This window comes from Macrotis lagotis, unplaced genomic scaffold (assembly GCF_037893015.1).
Source record: "Macrotis lagotis isolate mMagLag1 unplaced genomic scaffold, bilby.v1.9.chrom.fasta BILBYCTG002, whole genome shotgun sequence".
In the NCBI taxonomy this organism is placed as follows: Eukaryota; Metazoa; Chordata; class Mammalia; order Peramelemorphia; family Peramelidae; genus Macrotis; species Macrotis lagotis.
In genome coordinates, this window is record NW_027421909.1 from 1395625 (window position 1) to 1416210 (window position 20586).

Below are 20586 nucleotides of genomic sequence, written 5' to 3' on the forward strand. Positions count from 1 at the left end.
TGTCCAGGAGGAATTTGTGCCAGGTATTCAGGCATGGTTAAATATCAGGTAAACTAACAGATTCATAAATGATCATATCAATAATAAAAACAACAGAAATCAAATGATTACCTTAAGGGATACAGAAAGAACTTTTGTCAAAATGTAGCATGCATTCCTAGCAGAAGCACCAGAGCACAGAAAAAAGAGATTTCCTTAAAATCATAAGTAGTTCTCTCTAAAACCATCAACAAGAACAATAGATAATTAGAATAAAGTAGAAGCCTACCAATGAGGACAAGGGGTGAAACAAGAATGCCTACTATTACCACTGTTCTTAGAAATTGTCCTGGAATTTGTAACTCTAGCAATAAGAGATGAAAAATACAGTGGAAGTTATTGAAACAGAGAAAGGGAAAAAATACTGCCACTTTGTGATGATATATTTAGAGAATTCTAAAGAATCAACTAGGGGTGGCTAAGTGGAGCAGTGGATAGAGCACCGGCCCTGGAGTCAGGAGTACCTGAGTTCATTTCTGGCCTCAGACACATAAAAATAATTACCTAGCTGTGTGGCCTTGGGAAAGCCACTTAACCCCACTGCCTTGTAAAAAAAAATAAATAAAAAGAATCAACTAAAAAACTGGCTGAAATCATTAAGAACTTTAGCAGCTTTGACATTCACATTAACTTTAGCATTAACAACTTTGGTTGGTTTATAAAACAATACAACATAAAACCTCAGACTTCAATTTATTTTTTTTTTGTTTGACTGTAGGATTAAGCTTCCCAATTAATAATAAATATGTATAACTTATACATATGTGTGTGTGTGTGTTTGTGTGTGTGTATATGTGTGTGTGTGTGTGTGTGTGTGTGTGTGTCTCTGAATGAAATAACTGTAATACATAAAATTATTTTAAAGGCTACATTGCCCTTTCTGACATTTGGAAGAAAGGTATTGACAAAAGTTAAATTCCTTAGACTTCTTGAATAAGCTCCCTTAGCTAGAGGTTAAATTTAAGCTAGATGTTAAACTGAATAGTAGATTTTTCCATGGTTGGATTTCCTTTTCTGGCAACTAAAATCATAAGTTTGTATAGCAAACACAGGTCCTTTGTAAGGAAGATTTCTGGTTGCAAAATGCTTCACCTATGGCATAAGACCTTCTGGAGTAATCTCCCTTTGCCAGTTCAATGTTGACTACAGTGGGACTGGGTTCAGAAAGCCTGGGAGAAGCAAACCAGATGGATGACCAGCCTTGTCTAAGTGAATTATGTTCAAAAACAAAGTTTCCTAAGATTGCTGATATGCTTTTTGTTTGTTTGTTTTTTAGGTTTTTGCAAGGCAAATGGGGTTAAGTGGCTTGCCCAAGGCCATGCAGCTAGGTAATTATTAAGTGTTTGAGACTGGATTTGAACCCAGGTACTCCTGACTCCAGGGCCTGTGCCTTATCCACTGCACCACCTAGCTGCCCTGCTGATATGCTTTTAATCCTCTTTTCTGTCATAAAAATAAGCTCTGTGAATCCTCCTTTATCACTAATTACTGAGGAATTAGTTGGCCTGACTTAAGGGAAGCTCTCACCATTCTATTAAATCATTGTTTAGACCCTTGGAAACTTTGTACTTGAAAATTATTTCATTTTTCAGATAATTAATTTTCACTGACAGAAGCAGTTTCAACTTTGAGACCTCTCAAGCCAGAGACATTAAGGAGACGTAGTAGCTGGTTAGAAAGAGATTATTGGGGGCCCCACAAGAGTGGAAGGACTTTGGCCATTCCATTGCTTATAGAGACTTCTGGTTCAGAGTTCAAGGGCAGAGAAGAAAATTTTCTGGCAAAAGGAGGCAGACCCTGAAGAGCAGGTATCACTTCTGGTCACAAGGGATGAGGGACTCTGAGGAATAGCATCATTTAGGATCCCAAGGAACAGGGACCCTGAGGAACAATACCAATTGCAATCCTGAACAATCAGGGTTTCTTCCTAGTTAAGTAATAGAACACAGATCCGGAAAGCAGTGACCAACCGTCTCCCCAAATCACATCAATTTGGGACCACTAACAACTTTCAGATTCCCATATCTAGATCTGAATACAGTCATGTGAAAAAATATGAAGCTTCAGACAATCCCTTCCCTATGGAGCTTTGCTGAAGTATAAAAGGCAAGGGTAGCAATCATGATCACAAACAAAGCAAGAGCAATATCTGTAACAAATTTAATTTAGAGAGATAAGCAGGAAAACTATATCTTGATTGAATATACCATAGACAATAACGTAATATCAATAGTAAACAAATGTGCATCAAATGGCCAATCATCTAAATTCTTAAAGGAAAAAAAATATATGAGTTACAGACAAAAACAGTCAAATCATACTAAGGATGAACCCAAATTTCCCCTCTCAGAATTCGATAAATCTATGTATAAAATATGCACAAAAGAATTCAAGGAGACAAAAAGAATATTTTAAAAGTTTGACATGATAGATTTCCATTCTATCTTGGAAATCTATGGAATGGCAATAGAATGGAATGGAATGGAATGGAATAGAAAGAAATGCAATTCTTTCTCATGTGAGGATGGCACCTTTACAAAAATGAACAATTCTTAGGGCATAACATTTCATAATCAAAAAGAGAAAACACAAATACTAAATGGAGACCTTTACTGAACTTTTATAGACCAAAATGTGAGATGAATTACCTAGTTGTGGAAACTTAGATTAAAAATTAATTGGTAAGTAAATAATGTAATTCTAAAGAATGAATGGATCAAAGAATAAATCAGACAGTGAAGTAATAATTTCATTTAAGAGAGATATAAAAATGAAACAAAATGACAAAATTTGTGGGATGCAACCAAGGCAATACTTAGGGGAAACGTCTATCTGTAAATGCTTATTCTTATAAAACAGAGAAAGAAAATGTGAAGCAATGGGGCATGAAATTTCAAAAAGTAGGAAAAAACAAATGAAAATATCCATTTATATAACAAAATGAAAATCCTGAAGTCAAAAATGAGATTAAGGAAATTTTTAAAAAGGAAACTAATAAATAAAAGTAAGTGTTGGTTTTATTAAAATATTAACAAAATAGAGAAAACTTTGTTTAATTGGATTAACAAAAGGAAAATAACAAATGACTGGTCTCAAAAATGAGAGGATAAATGTATAACAAATGAAGATGAAATTAAAGCAATATAAAGGAATTATTTGACTCAAGTAGATACCAACAAAACTGACCATCTCTATGAAACAGATGAATACTTACCAAAATATAAACTGTCCCTGTAACAGAAGATAACAAAGAAGATTCAGATAATGCTGTCTCAAAAAATCAAATTGATCAAGATATAAATGAGTTTCCTGAGAAAAAAATCTAGAGTATCCAATGGTTTTGAAAGTAAATCTTACCAAACATTTAGGAAGCACTTCATCAAAATTTCATATACACTATTTGAAAAAACTGTTTAGTGTGATCTACCATAGTCTGCTTATGATACAAATATAATTTTGATAGTTAAATAAAGGATGAGAATCTGCACATACTATTACCTTGTCAGTAGAGGTATGAAATGACAAAATGAAAAATAATTAGGAATTATACACAAAAAGTACCAAATATTTTGAAAGGTTTCAAAACAAAGACTTCATTAGACCCCAAGGAAGTCATCAATAATTTTAAAAAGTTCTGGTGCAGCTAGGTGGCACAATGGATAGAGCACTAGCCCTAGAGTCAGGAGGACCTGAGTTCAAATTCGACCTCAGACAATTAATAAGTACCTAGCTATGTGACCTTGGGCAAGTCACTTAACACCATTGCTTTGCAAAAAACAAAAAACACTAAAAGGTTCCATACACTACAAACTATTTACAGCAGCACTTTTTGGGACACCTGTGGATTGGAAGCAAAGTAGTTGTTCATCCACCATGCAATGGCTGAACAAGGCAAGGAGCATGAATGTCACAGAGGAGTATCACCATGCTGTAAGAAAGGATGTGTGTGGGCACCACATCATCAGGAAAACTGGTAGCTCAGCTGCTGGGCTATGAGGCAGACTTGTAGGGCATTGCTGGTCTGAGCTGGTCATTTTCCACCATGAGCTGAACACCTGGAGTTCCCAGGGCTGATTGTACCCCCAGCCCAGCCCAAGCAGCCCCAAGGCAAAGATGGTGGCACTGGCAGCCCCTTGGAGTGGAGGAGCAGGAGGTGGGAGCTCCAGCCCACCACAGCTCACAGGGACATCTACTGGCTGTGCTTCTTTGTGGCAGGATGTACCTCAGGATGTTGCATCAAAACCATCATCCCACCTTAGGAGAATACATGTTATTATCAGCACATAATCAGTGACCAGGACAAACATTTAGGACTGTTTTCTGCTTTGTATGCTGTGCCCAGAAACAAAGACTGTCTTGGTCTATAAAGACAGAATGGAGCAAAAGTGATAAGAATCGTTCCATATGACACAACTGAGTTTGTGTCCTTTCTCTATTAGAAAAAGTTAATTATGACAAAACTTGCAATTTCTGGATATAGTCATCTGATAGTGGCTGCATCCATGGAAGGTATGATGACAGCGGTCACTTGTACTTACAGAGTCGACATAGAGTTTGCCTGGTCTTGCATGGGGGAAAGAGAACAAACATACATTGGAGCTGTTCATATATACAAAACGATTGATGCAAAGGAAAGGACTTTTCAGAGGACTGATGGCTACTATCATTAGATTGCCTCCCTATGAAGGAATTTCCTTCGTAATTTTGGTACCTTAAAGACTGTTATTCTCTCCCATGCCCTTACCTTGCTTCAAAGGTCTTCAACAGAGTGCCCATTATCTTAGGTCTGAAAATGCAGATAAATTTACTTTGTATTGGTGTTACTGGAACAATAGCACAGACAGTATCTTGTCTACTTCATGTAAGCTCTCTTTAAATGCAAGTCAGAATTGTTCTCCCAGCTTCTTCAAAGTGCCTCATAATGTTGAAGACACTAAAGTATGAGGACAGACAGTGTGGAATATTCAGAGGACTCTATCAGGGTCTGTCTCTTAACTACATCCTCTGTGTTTGCTCTTAAGTTCACAACTTACCAGACATGAAGCAGTTTTACTATCTCAACTGGTGACATTGTTCTCTTATCTATCTATCTATCTATCTATCTATCTATCTATCTATCTATCTATCTATCTACCTTTCTATCTATCTTTCTGTCTATCTGTCTATGATAATTTTTTCCTATTGGCAACTGGTTGGAGGGCAGCAGTGTCTATAGCTTAAGTGAAGTTGAGGATTACAATCAATGGTATGGGACTATTTAATTTTGCTTTTGTTAGAAATTAGAAGTGATTTCTGATGTTTTCTTGACCAGTTCGGGAAGCTTACTTGCAGGTATTACACCTTATACTTGTTGGTATATCTGATACTATGGGATATTTTTGCATAATGGTTTTATTAAAGGCAAGCTATTCCTAAAAGTCAGTTTGAATGATTGTAAGTAAACTTAGTGATTTCAAAAAATAGACCAACCCTGACAGATTTAATTTATAGATCTGAATTGGATTATGATTTCTGTTGCATGTGTACAGGTAGATTGTCAGCATCCTCTTTATCGTCAATATATGGATTGCATATACAATTAAAATGATATATGCATTACTACATTACAGCATCACAAGGGCAGCTAGGTGCTTCAGTGGATAGAGCACTGGCCTTGGATTCAGAAAGATGGGAGTTCTAATCCTGCCTTAGACACTTGCCACTGATTAGCTGGGTGACTTTTGGCAAGTTACTTAACATTGATTGCCTTGCATCAAGGGCCTTCTCCAATCATCCTGATTCATATCTGGCCACTGGACTAAGATGGTGCTGGAGGAGAAGTGCAGCTGGTGACTTAGCACAAGCACCACCACCCGCCCCCCCCCAACATACTCAAATCCAATTCATGTGCTTGACATGGCATCACCTCCTTGATATCACGATCTCCTTCAAAAATGAAAGACAAACATATACTGCATCAAAATGTCCTCACATGAGAGTAATGGAAATTTATTTAATGGTGATAGAAAATAATTTTTAGTGACCTGCTGATTAAAACCAAACAATTTAAAAATGCCAGGATACATTCTTTGTAGATTTTAGCTTTATTATTACTTATTTTTGCAAATGTCTTTTTAAAGTTAATGATATGTAAATTCATCACCATTAGATGAGTTGGAAAATTAGTGGGCATCACTGTGTGCCTCCATGTTTGTTTTGGATTAAGACAAAGAACACTTCTGATATGGTCATTGTAAATTGATGAATTTTGAGGAAATAATTGGATGAATTTTATGGATTTTATTTTTTATTCTCATCAGATAAATGTTTGTTTCATCTATAAACGTACCAGTTGATGGGTCTGCATCTTTAGGTTTCCTCTTCTGGGTTATACTATTACCAATTATTGTTAAGGAACCTTGAGATCATTTAATTGGCTGAAACAAATTTCTTCCATGATCTCCTGAATGGAAACTGCAAGTATTTTACTGAAGAAAAAATTTGTTTTCTGTGCCTTTTAGAGATTACATTTTAAAATTTTCCAATTAAGAAACAAATGTTATAAAAAAGAAAGAAAGAAATGATGGGTATAAAAAATGCAGAGACATAAGGAAAGATCTTTAGGAACTGATTCAAAGTGAAATAAACAAAGTCAAGAAAACGGTATATGTCCATGGTGACTACATCAATTTAAATAGAACGGCATCAAAAAAATTTAAAAGCATCTGTAACAAAACATGAAAGAGCTTCATGGACCTGAAAAGGAAACATGGGAAGACAACATCACCTTACCTTGGCCAGGAAGTGAGAGATGCACAGGCGTTATACAAGTAACACTGTTTCCCAAATGCGTCCATTCCTCCCTAAAACCAAAAAAATAAAACCCAACTATTTGTCATATGGCAAGACTCTCAAGGAGGGACAGAGGAAGAGACCTATGGTATACCCTGGTGATGTAAGAAACAGAAAACATCAATAAAAATATTCAAAAAGAAGCCAACAATCTTGAGGGTAGTAATAGAGCAGGGGAAAGAGGAAAGTGGTTTTAGTCAGTGATTATCATTGTTATATTAACAATCTCAGCTAGAAATTAGTGAATATGATAACAATTGCTGTTTAGTCCTTTCTCACATTTCCTGACTCCATTTGGGTAAACATATTTCAGCACCAGTGGGACACTTAGCTGTCCAGAAAACAATTGCAGACTGTTAAAAAGTGAAAGCAAAGCAATGGATAATATTACGTTTACAGTACACAGAAGAAACAAATTAAAACAAAATCCTATGATCAACCTTAATGGACTTGCTCATTCCATTATTGCAACAATCAGGCACAATTTAGGGGTATCTGCTATGAAGAATACCATCTGTCTCCAGAGAAAGAATTATGGAGTTTGAATAAAGGCCAAAGACTATTACCTTTAATTTTTTTTAAAAAAAGTTATCTTATTATGTAATTTTGCTATCTTTTATACTTTATTTTTCTTCCTAAAGGATATGATTTCTCTCTCATCACATTCAACATATATCAATGTATAGCATGGAAACAATGTAAAGGTTAACAGACTGCCTTCTGTGGGGGGTAGGGGAAGAAAGATTGGGGGGAAAACTGTAAAACTCAAAATAAATAAAAGTTTTTTTTTTAAAAAATCACATTTAATAACTCCAAAGACAGCAGCTGGAGAGGGTTGAGGGAAATTAAAAGACACAATTTGATAAAGAAACAAACAGATCAGATAAAAAAGAAGTGACTTGCCAGATAGCTGATAGGATATCAACACCTCACAGCACTTACCAAATTAAATTACATATGTTCTCCACGTGTACCGTGATATAAGTGAGTTGATTCCATGACCTGAAAATGAATTGGATTTAAGTGAAAGAGAGTTGTGCAAAGTCATCAGGATCATTTTCTCCTCCAGAGTCCTCTGGGTCCAGTGACCAGATATAAATCAGGAGGACTGGAAATGACTATGGTTGCTGTGGATGACCTTGACTCTTATAAGTTAAAGTCTTTAATGTCTCAGTTTGACAGAGCCAATCCCTATTCAGTGATAGAGCCTAAAAAAAGACAAAAATGAAGCAAACAATGTCCTTTCTTACCTAGTCAAAAAGCAATCAATATGGGTGGGGATCCTGGTCAATACAGAAAAAAAAATGGCTCTTTTTATTTTGTCTGAGCCAATTTAAAGTGTAGAGAGGGAGTCAATAGCCAAATTACTCTTATAACAAAATTATTGTAATAATGTCAAATAAATCTAGAAAAAATAAAAATAAAAGGAAAAAGGAGGAAATTATTATTTACATCTATGGATGAGGAAGAGGTCAGGACAGAAGAAGAAAAAGTGAGAATCACAGAAAATAAAATGGGCAGTTCTGCTTCTGTAAATTTGAAGTATTTTTGTCTAAAGAGACAAATTGTCAGAATAAGATAGGTAGCAGATATGTGAGGAAAAACACCTTTGCACTAAATATCTCTCAGGCCTATTGCATATGGGAGACAAAGAAGGAAGTGCTTCTGTTTTCCAAGATTAAGAGTCTTTCTCCAGTAGGTCAAAGGAACAGGAAATTTTCAAAGGAAAAAAATGCAAGTCATCCATAGCCCTTTAACAACATGCTTCAAATCCTTCCAAATGAAAGAAGTGCCCATTCAAACAACCCTGATCTTTCAGGTTGAAAATAATAGAGATCCACAGGTTCAGAGATCATTTCCCCTTTCTGACCCACAATAAGATACACAGAATATCCCCCCCTTAAACAAAATAGATGATAAGGAAAGGGGCAAAGTTCCCACCCTGCCTTCTCTCTTCAGTCCTAAGACAAAGCCAAGGATGGAGAAAGGGAGGATGGGGAGGGAGGGAATGGCCCCAAAAGCTTTTCCCTTCTGGTCTACACCAATCCCATCCCACCCCAGCTCCTTGTCCTCCAAGCCCAAGACCCCCAAAGGCCTGGACAGACAGCAAGCTCCAGGCAGGTGCAGCCCCAGAGGACCAGCTATACCCAGGTTCACAACACATACACACACATACATCCCCACATACACTCACACACATATTAAGGGATGATTGGAACTATTTACACAAGACAAGCAAAAACAAAAATGTGAATATCTGCCACTCACCCTTATAGACATCCTCCTGAGGACTAAGAAAAACCAACTGAGGGGAAGACTTCATGAAAAGCTTAGAAGGGGGGAGAAAAGGAAGATAAGGATATTAAAGGGAGGGACTAGGGATGGCTAGGTGGTGCAGGGTATAAAGAACTGCCCCTGGAGTCAGGAGTACTTGGGTTCAAATCCTATCTCAGACACTTAATAATTACCAAGCTGTGTGGCCTTGAGCAAGCCACTTAGCCACATTTGCCTTGCAAAACCCTAAAAAAAAAGGGAGGGACAGATGCAAGACCAGAGAAGGGGGTACTTACCTCTCTCACAGTCCCTTGGGCATTTGCAGGACCCTCAGAGATGGTCAGTCTAGAAGATGGAGGGGAAAGAGGGTAAAGAAGGGGAGATTTGTAAGGGGGAGCAATGCAAGTGATGAGGGTTCCCAGATCTCTGGCAAAGAAGTATCCTCTCATTATAGGGTGGAAGGGGGCGAGTTCGGTGATGTCACTGCTGGGCAGGACTTGTCACTTCTCTGAGCAGAGCAGGGAGAGAGGAGGGGGCTCTGTGACCTGAGGCTCAGAATAATGGTAACCTCCCCCTAATTCTTTCTCTCAGTCCCCATCACCCAGCCTGGAGAGCAGAAGGGGCCCTGGCCTGAGCAGGGGCCTAGAGTTCTCAGGGCAGTCTGCTGGGGCTGGGGGTGGGGGACAGTAGCCAAGCTCAGCTTGGGGTGGGGTAGTGTGGGACCCTTTGTGGAAACTCAGAGAGGGAGGCCCAGGGAGGGGAGGGGGAGCTCTCCAGCTGGAAGAGCACAAAAATTGCAGCTGCAGCCTTTGAATAGCACTTGGACAGTGCACAGCCCCCAGGGCAGAGGAGGAGGGGGCTGATCCTGGGAAGGGGCCATGCCTCAGCCTCCTTTTTCAAGGCAGGAGGAGACAAAGATGCAGGGGAGGTGGGGAGAGACAGAGGGGAACCCAGGCACCAACCCAAAGTCTACCCCTCAGTTTATGTGTGAAGACCATTACCTGAATCCTATAGAAGGTAAAACTAAGAGGGAACTCCACCCTCCCTTCTGGTTCAGTCTCCTTTATAAAGTGACTTCATAAATATCTTTTTAAAACTATTTCAGATTGGTAGCTTTGTTTCCTCCAACACCAGTTGCCCTACCACTAGTGAACTGGCACAGATGATTCACAAATTGAATTGGACTCACAAGACTTGAACTGCAGTTCTGCTCACTCATTGTGGGAGTATGGGCAAGCCCCTTAAACTCCCTAAAACTCAATTTTTTGTATCTGTAAAATAGGAGTGATAATACCTATGCTATGAAAAGTATAGAGTCATTGTAGGATTCAAATGGAATGTTTGCAAATTGTTTTTCAAGCCATGACACACAATGAAGTGTTAATTATTATTAGAATTATTAATCACTTCTGTTGTTATTTTTGATGGAGTTTACATATTGTGCTTTTCAGATGAATGCACAGAATTAGTCTGTTGTAATGCAGTAAAAGTATGGCAATATTCACTCATCTGCTGCAAACCCCATGAATATATCTTTAGGATAATTCTAGCAAAATGGACTGGAAAGCTTTTCATCCCTCCAGTTTAGAGATTAGGATAACTTGGTATTCTATTAAAAATACTGTTTTTGAATTTGTATGAATGAATCTTATGACTAGGAGGTGGGGACAATAAATTTGTTCCATGACAATGTGAGGAATGTGGGGGTGTTTGGTTTCCAGGAGACTGTGAAGGGAGATTGTTAGTTTACATTTCAAAGACTAGGTTCTGTCTGTATTTGGTGCCTATGAGCAAGTATGTGAGTGTAAAACAAAAGATAGCCCCATCCTGATCAAAACCTGAGATTAGATCAGATGTGCCTCATCTAGTTCTTTTTTTAAGTAACTTTTTTCCTTTTATTTTTGTTTTTTTCTAGATTTATTTTATATTATTACAATAATTTTGTTCTAAATGTAAACATAACCCCCCACCCCAAGATGAGAAACCTCAGGAATAGAGAGAGAGAGAGGAAAAAAAAAAGGTACTTTAGTCTGTGTTCAGATTCAAATGGCTCTATCTCTGAGGTGAGTTGCTTTCTTTTCTTTTTTTTAGGTTTTTGCAAGGCAAATTGGGTTAAGTGGCTTGCCTAAGGCCAAACAGTTAAGTAATTATTAAGTGTCTGAGGCCTGATTTGAACTCAGGTACTCCTGACTCCAAGGCCCATGATCTATCCACTATGTCACCTAGGGGCCCCACAAAAGCATCAGGCAGAAATAGAAATGTCATTTAAAGTAATCATAGGCAATATAAAAAACTTGAGAATCTACCTACCTTAACAAAGCCAGAAAACATATTACCACAATTTCAGAACATTTTTCACACAAATAAAGTCAGAGCTAAACAACCGGAAAAAATGTCAGCAGCCCATGGTTAGGCAGGGTTAAAATAATATAAATTAAAATTCTTAATGAAATGATTACTTATTCTTTGCCACATTAGTCAAACTATCAAGAAACTATTTTGCCCAAATAGAAAAATTAGTAACTGAATTCATCTGTTGCAACAAAACATCTAGAATAACGAAAGAATTAGTGACAAAAGCCAACAATATTGGCCTGGTTGCACCAAATCTAACACTGCATTGCAAAATGGCAGTCAACAAAACTTCCTGCTACTAGCTAAGAAATAGGGTGATGGATCAGTGGCATAGATTAGATACAAAATGAAGAGTAAAAAATGAGGATGGTAATCTACTTTTTGATAAAGCCAAAGACTATCTATCTTCTGGGATAAGAATTCACTATATGACAAAACTACTGGTGAAAACAGAAAATATTATGGCATAAACTGGGCATAGAACAACAGCTCATAGTCTGTACCAAAATAAGATCGAAATGGCTACAGGTTTTAGACATAAAGAATGAAACCAAAAGTCAATGTGAAGAAGAAGAAATATGTGTTGGATCACTGGAGAGGGGAGGACTTCTGACCAAAGAAGAGATAGAGATCATTCTAAACTGCAAAATGGATGATTTTTAACTACATTAAATTATATAGGGTATGCACCAACAAAACCAATGCTGTCAGAATAGAAGGAATGCAGAAAGCTAAGAAACAAAATTGACAACCAGTGACTAATTTCTAAAATATAAAGAAAACTGAGTCCAGTTCCTAAGAATACAAAACATTCCCCATATGATAAATGGTCAATAGATGTGAACAGGCAGTTTTCAGATGGATAAATTAAATATATTTACAGTCATATGAAAAAATGTTCCAAATAATTTTTGATCAGAGAAAAGCAAATGAAAACAACTTTGAGACATCACCTTATACCCTATCAGATTAACTAAGAACACTAAAAAGTAAATCATTAATTTTGGAGAGGATGTGGGAAAACTTGGGACACTAACAAACTCTTGATGGAGCTGTGACCTCATCAAACCAGAGTTTCTGGAAAGCAATTTGGAATTATTCCCTTAGCAATATAAAACTATGTGTAACCATAATCCAGCAATGTCACTAAGTAGGTAGATATCCCAAAAAGATAAAACCTAACAAAGCTAAAACATAATCCACATCTACAAAAATATTTATAGGAATTCATTTGGGGGGGGCAAAGAATTGGAAAATGAAGGAATTCCCATCAGTTGGGGAATGGCTGAACAAGTTATCATATGTGAATTTTCTGGAGTACTATTCTATAAGAAATCAAGAGGGACCAGATGTCCCCAAAGCCTGGAAAGACTTTGCATAAACTGATACTGAGTGAAATAAACAGAATCAGCAGATCTTTGCATGTATTAAAAGCAACATTGTGAGATGGATCAACTATGATGGATGCAGCTCCTCTCAGCAATTCAGTGATCAAAGACATCCAGGAGGGGCCTAATATGAAAAATGACATCCACATTCATTAATGGAAAAAACGCAGAACCAAAAACAACAACAAAAACTCCAATGAAACTGTGGAGTCTGAATACAAAAAATGCATACAATGGTTCACTTTGTAAAATTTCTTTTACATCTTTTCTTTCTTATTCATGTTTTCTGCATTAGTTCTAATTCCTATTTCACAAAATGACTAATACAGAAATATGATAAACAGGAGAGTACATGACCCACTTTTACCATATTCATTCTCTGGTATGGCGAAGGTACAGAGAAGGAAGGTGATAGAAAAATGTGGAAATCACAAACTTTCTTTTATCATACAAATTTAATTTATTTTGAGCTTTACAATTTTTTTCCCTAATCTTGCTTCTCTCCCACCAACCCCCACAGAAGGCAATTTGCCAATCTTTACATTGTTTCCTTGTTATACATTGATCCAAATGGAAAGTAATGAGAGAGAAATAAAATCCTTAAGGAAGAAACATTAAATATAAGATAGCAAGATCAGACAATAAGTTATCAGGGTTTTTTTTTTCCTAAATTAATGGTAGTAATCCTTGCTCTTTGGTCCAACTCCACAGTTCTTTCTCTGGAAACAGATGTTAATCTTCATCGCACAGAGCTCATAATTGTCGGTGATTGTTGCACTGATGGAATGAGCAAGTCCATCAAAAATGATCATTGTCCCCATTTGGTGTTAAGGTGTACAATGTTTTTCTAGTTCTGCTCATCTCACTCAGCATCAGTTCATGCAAATCGCTCCAGGCTTTCCTGAATTCACATCCCTCCTGGTTTTTAAAAGAACAATTGTGTTCCATGACAGACATATAACACAGTTTGCTAAGCCATTCTCCTGTTGAAGGACATTCACTTGATTTCCAATTCTTTGCCACCACAAACAGCACTGCTAAGTATATTTTTGTACAAGTGATGCTTTTACCCTTTTTTCATCATCTCTTCAGGGTATAGACCCAGAAGTAGTATTGCTGGATCAAAGGGTATGCACATTTTTGTTGCAGTTGGGCAGAGATCCAAATTGCTCTCCAGAAATGTTGGATGAGTTCACAGCTCCACCAACAATGAAACAATGTCCCAGATTTTCCACAACCCTTCCAACAATGATCATGGTCCTTTCTGGTCACATTGGCTAGTCTGAGGGGTGTTAGGTGGTTACCTCAGAGAAACTTTCATTTGCATTTCTCTAATAAGTATCGATTTAGAGCAATTTTTCATATGACTATGAATTACTTTGATCTCCTCATCTGTAAATTGCCTTTGCATATCCTTTGATTATTGGCCCACTGGGGAATGGCTTTTTTTTTTAAAAAATGACTCAGTTCTCTGTATATTTAAGAAATGAGGGGTGGCTAGGTGGCATAGTGGATAGAGCACCGGCCCTGGAGTCAGGAGTACCTGGGTTCAAATCCGGTCTCAGACATTTATTAATTACCTAGCTGTGTGGCCTTGGGCAAGCCACTTAACCCCGTTTGCCTTACAAAAAAAAAAACCTAAAATAAAAGAGATGAGTCCTTTGTCAGAAACATTAGTTGGAAAGATTGTTTCCTAGTTTGCTGCATTTCTTTTGAACTTTGTTACAATGGTTTTGTCTGTGTAAAAGCTTTTTAATTTAATGTAATCAAAATCATCTGGTTTCTTTTTAGTCATGTTCTCCATCTTTCCCTTAGTCATAAACTGCTTCCCTTTCCATAGATATGACAGGTAAACTACATCTTGATATTTTGGTTTGCTTATAATATTGTTTTTTTATTTCTAAATCCTGTGCCCATTTTGATCTTCTCTTAGTATAGGGTGTGAGGTGTTCATCTAATCTAAATTTCTTCCATACTAACTTCCAATTTTCTGACTTGTTTTTATCATTGAGTTTTTATTCCAATAGCTGGACTGGGTTTATGAAACAGCAGTTTACCATAATCATTTCCTGCTTTTGCACCTAGTCTATTCCACTGGTCCACCACTCTATTTCTTAGCCAATAACAGACAGGTTAGTTGACTGATGCTTTATAATATAATTTTAGATCAACTAGGGCTAAGCCACTTTCTTTTGCACTTCTTTTTCACTGAATCCCTGGAAATTCTTGACTTTTTATTTCGCCAAATGTATTTACTTACAACTTTTTCTAACTCATTTAAATAATTTTGGGGAATTTGATTGGTAGGTCCCTAAACAAGTAAGCATTTTTATTATATTAGTTCCACCTATCCATGAATAGTTCATGTTTGCCCAGTCATTTAATTCTGATTTAATTTGTGTGAGAAGTGTTTTGTAATTGTTTTGAAAAAGGTTCTGAGTCTTCTTTGGCAAATAGACTCCCAGGTATTTTATATTGTCTGAAATTACTTTGAATGGGATTTCTCTTTCTAGCTCTTCCTGCTGTTTCTTGCTAGAAAAATATAGAAAAGTTGAGGATTCTTGAGGGTTTACTTTATATCCTGCAACTTTGTTAAAGTTGTTAATTGTTTCAGCTGATTTTTTGGATGATTTCTTGGGATTATCTTGGTATACCACCATGTCATCTGCAAAGAGTGAGAATTTTGTCTCTTCCTTCCCAACTCTAATTCCTTGCATTTATTTTTCTTTTCTAATTGCTAAAGTTAACATTTCTAATATGGCACTGAATAGTAGTGGTGGTAATGGGCATTCTTGTTTTACCACTGATCTTATTGGGAATTCCTCTAGTCACTCCCCAATGAATATAATACCTGTCGATGGTTTCAGAAAAATACTGCTTATCATTCTAAGGAACAGTCCATTTATTCCTACACTCTCTAATGTTTTTAGTAGGAATGGGTGCTGTATTTTGTCAAAAATTTTTTCAGCATCTATTGATATAATCATACAATTTCTGATAGGTTTATTGTTGACATAAGTAATGATACTAACAGTTTTCCTAATATTGAACCAAACCTGCATTCCTGGGAAAAATCCTACTTGGTCAAAATGTATTATCCTAGTGATAACTTGTTGTTGTCATTTTGTTAACTTACTATTTATGGTTTTGGATCTGAATTCATCAGGGAGATAGGTTTATAATTTCCATTCTCTGTTTTGCCTCTTCCTGCTTTAGTTATCAGCACCATATTGGTATCATAGAAAGAATTAGGCAGAGTTCAGTTTGCCCCTATTTTTCCAAAGAATTTATATGGAATTGGAAACTATTGTTCCTTAAATGTTAGATAGAATTTACTTGTGAATGCATCAGTTCCAGTAGATTTTTTTCTTAAGGAATTCAATGATAGCTTGTTGATTTTTTTTTTCTGAGTTAGGGTCATTTAAGTATTTAATCTCTTCTTCAGTTAACCTGGGCAGCTAATATTTTTGTAAATATTCATCCATTTCACTTAGATTGTCAAATTTATTGGCATACAGCTGAGCAAAAAAATTCCAAATTGCTCCTTTAATTTTCTCCTCATTGGTGCTGAGTTCAACTTTTTCATTTATGATACTAGCAATTTGGATTTCTTCTTTCTTTGTTTAATTAAATTGGCCAGAGGTTTATCAATTTTATTGTTTTATTTATCAAACCAACTCTTGGTTTTCTTTATTAATTCAATAGCTTTTTTCTTTTGATTTTACTAATTTCTCCTTTAATTTTTAGAATTTTTAATTTGGTATTTAATTGGAAGGGGTTCTGATTTGTTCTTTCTCTAATTTTTATAGTTCCATATTTAGTTCATTGATTTCTTCTTTCTCTAATTTATTCATGTAAGCATTTAAAAATATAATATATTCTCTAACAGCTGTTTCAAGTGAATCCCATAGGTTTTGGTATGTTGTTTCAATATTGTCATTTTCTAGAATAAAATAATTTATTCCTACTGTAATTTGTTGTTTGATGCACTCATTCTTCAAAATGAGGTTATTCAGTTTCTGATTAGTTCTGGGTCTATATCTTCCTGGACCAATATTGCATTTGATTTTTATTACATTGTGATCTGAGAAAGACATTATCATCATCATCATCATTATTATTATTAAGTTTTTATTCCCTAGTACATGGTCAATTTTTGTATAAGTTCCAAGTATAGCAGAGAAAAAGGTATATTCCTTTCTATCCCCATTCAGTTTCCTCCATAATTCTATCATATCTAAGTTTTCTCACAATCTATTTACTTCTTTAACTTCTTTCTTGTTTATTTTATGATTCAATTTATCTAAATCTGAAAGTGACAGGTTGAGGTCTCCCACTAGTAGAGTTTTGCTGTCTATGTCTTCCTGTAGCTCTTTCAACTTCTCCTCTAAGAAGTTAGATGTTGTACCATTTGGTGCATACATTTTTAGTATTGCAATTACATTGTTGTCTATGATACATTTTAGGAGGATATAATTTCCTTCCTTATGTCTTTTAACGTGATCTATTTTTGCACCTGCTTTATCTGAGAGAAGGATTGCTACCCCTGCTTTTTTCACTTCAGCTGAAGCATAACATATTTTTCTCCAACCTTTTACCTTTACTCTATATGTATCTCTCTGCTTCAAATGAGTTTCTTGGAAGCAGCATATTGTAGGATTCCAGTTTTTAATTCACTCTGCAATCTGCTTAAGTTTTAAGGGAAAGTTCATCCCATTCACATTCAAAGTTAAAATTACTAACTCTTTATTGCCCTCCATGCTGAAATGAGATTTACCCCATTCAATCTCCTCCATGCCTCTTCTCCTTACTGCCACCCTTTATAAAGAGGCTTTGCTTTTTAAGTCAATTCATATGAGTCACAGAAATGTAATGAGTGTCCATCACTTCTGGCTATGTATATTTTCTCTAATAGAGTTGCAATTCTCAAGAGTTATGAGACTCTTACTCCCAAGTGGGTATATAGCCAGTATTGTCTTATTGGATAGCAGTTTTTTTTAACTTTCTCATGTGTCTCTTGAGCCTCCTGTTTGATGTCTAGATTTTCTATTTTGCTCTGGTCTTTGCTTCTGAATAAGAAAATGAAGTTTTCTTATAAGTAAGTTCTCTCAAGCCTGTATGAGGATGTGCCTTCCTCAGGAATTTACCTCCCCCCCCCCACATGCCATAGGTGATTTGGCTGCATTCCAAAGATTCCAAGAGCCAGCCATGCCTTGGAATACAGATAGTACTGGGGAGAACTGGCTATTCTCACAGTATTGACTTTATTCAAAGTTAAACCTTCAGGTCCACTATGGCATTCCTTTGAAGTCTTTAAACTGGTAGACTTGTAGACTTTTCTCATATTTCTGTTAAAGGAACTCAGGAATCCCTCCCAACTAAATTAGCAATTAGCCTTCTTTGTTCTCCTCTGATAAATACTCTGAGGCTCCAAGCATTGGAAGTAATCTAACCCATGGCAAATATTTTCTGCCTGGGACTTTCTTTCTTTCTTTCTTTCTTTCTTTCTTTCTTTCTTTCTTTCTCTCTTTCTTTCTCTCTTTCTTTCTTTCTCTCTTTCTTTCTCTCTTTCTTTCTTTCTCTCTTTCTTTCTTTCTTTTTCTTTCTTTCTCTCTCTCTCTTTCTTTCTCTCTCTCTCTCTCTCTCTCTCTCTCTCTCTCTCTTTGTTTGTTTCTTTCTTTCTCTCCCAGTCAGGACTCAAAGAGGCTGAAAAGAGCAAGGGATTTCCCCAGCCAAGGACTGTTCAGAGTTGGTGCTGCCCTGAATTGCTGATGTTTTCTTTATCGTTTTCTTCTACTTTGATCATAGTATTACTAACCCTTTGTCTTTAATGTATTATCTCCTGTATTGGATGTTATTGTAATCAATCTATTCCTTGTTTTGTGTAATTAAAATACTTTCATTCTCAAGAGTGTCAGTGAGAGTGTTATTTTCAGGAATGAATCCGAACCTCATTTAAAATCACAATACAGCTTCATGAAATCTTAAAAATCTCCCATGTCATAAAATGTCCATCTTTTCACCTGGAAGAGAAGGCTCAGTTTGCCGGGTCCTAGATTCTTGGCTACATTCCAAGATCCCTTGCTCTTCAGAATATCTCATTCCAGGCTCTTTGATTCCTTAATGTTGATGTAGCCAGGTCCTGTGTAATCCTTACTGTGGCTCTGTGGTACTTAAATTGTTTCTTTCTGTCTGCTTGCAGGATTTTCTCTTTTAACTGATAGTTCTGAAATTTAGTCACAGCATTCCTTGGTGTTTTCATTTTAGGATCTCTTTCTAGAGGGGATCAATGTTTTCTTTCAATTACTATTTTGCCCTCTGGTTCCATGATATGAGGGCAGTTTTCCATCACCTCTTTTTGCTCGATTCTCGATGTCAGTGTTTTTGCTGATGGGATATTTTATATTTTCTTCTATTTTTTTTTGATATTTTGGTTTTGTTTAACACAATCTTGTTGTCTCATGAAGTCATTAGTTTCCATGGATTCCATTCATTTTTTTTGGAGAAGATTTTTCTTCATTTATCTTTTGCAACTCCTTTGGTCACTTCTATTTCTGAAGGAGTTTCACATTTGGCAAAGAGTAGTTTTAAGAGAATCAATTTCTTTTTGCATTTGCCAATTTGAAGATCTGAGAGAGTTAGCCTCATTTTGTATTTGTCCAATAGTATTTTCCAAGAATTTGTTTTCTTGTTGTCAGATATTAATTTTCTCTTGCAATGTGTTAACTTTCTCTCATGTTTCTTTTTTGTTTAATGTTTTTACAAGGGAAATGGTGTTAAAGTGGCTTGCCCAAGGCCACACAGCTAGGTAATTATTAAGTGTCTGAGACCAGATTTGAACCCAGGTACTCCTGACTCCAGGGTTGGTGCTTTATCCACTTTATCCACTTTATACGCCACCTAGCCACCCCTTTTCTTGAGTTTCTTTTCCCAAATTTTCCAGTAGATTTTTAAACTCCTTCCTGATTTCTTCAAGGAAGTCTTTCTTGACTGGAGACCAATTCATATTCTCCTCAGCAGTGCTAGATCTCTCTGGGTTAGAATCTATTCCTTCTAATTATTTCTCCATTTCCCCCTTTTCTATGTCCTTTTTTTCATTTTTCTAGGTTCTTGTGTTGTGGGGCAGGGAGCTCGCTCTCAGACTTTTGCTTATGAAGATCCTAGAGGCTTTGTTCACTTGGCTTAGTAATTCCAAGGCCCAGTCAATACAGGAGCTTGTTGCTTTCTCTGGAGTGTCTGAGGTACACAGCAGCAGGGTCTGAGTTGACCTTCAGCACTGGACTGGGTCCTCTGGGAGGGAGTTAATCTCTTTACCTTGAGTGAACTCTGTTGTCCTGAGAGTGTAGGGGATTTGTTTATTGTTTGTTCTGGGCAAAGGGCTCTGCTGAAAGTATGGAGTTCAGGTCACTGGCCCAGCAGGCAGCTCTCCAGGTGTGTTCTGAGACTCCATGCAGGAACTCATCCTCCCGTAGCTCCTCTACCCCTGGCCAAAAACTCCCCAGCTAAAGTTGAATCTTGCACTCACCAATCACTGGAGTCTCCACAGCTGAAGCTGGTCCTCTGGCCTCCCCAAGCTGCTGTCTCTGTGCTAATCCTCTGCTCTCATCTCTCAGTTCTCCCATGGTCCTCTGAGACAGATCTTCTTGGTAGGTCTTTTTCTACTAGTTTCTCTTTCTGGGTTTGGTTGACCAAATTTCTG

General features: G+C 36.8%; 1 long non-coding RNA gene across 1 annotated transcript; it reads right to left on the minus strand.

Annotated features, from left to right (window-relative positions):
* Positions 1-6809: 6809 nt before the first annotated feature.
* On the minus strand, positions 6810-10224 carry LOC141503986 (uncharacterized). The gene is made up of 4 exons (XR_012473172.1): positions 10146-10224; positions 9441-9489; positions 7813-7872; positions 6810-6881 (listed from the first exon to the last, which is right to left on the minus strand). It is a non-coding gene; the product is annotated as an uncharacterized LOC141503986 (long non-coding RNA).
* Between the last annotated feature and the right edge of the window lie 10362 nt (positions 10225-20586).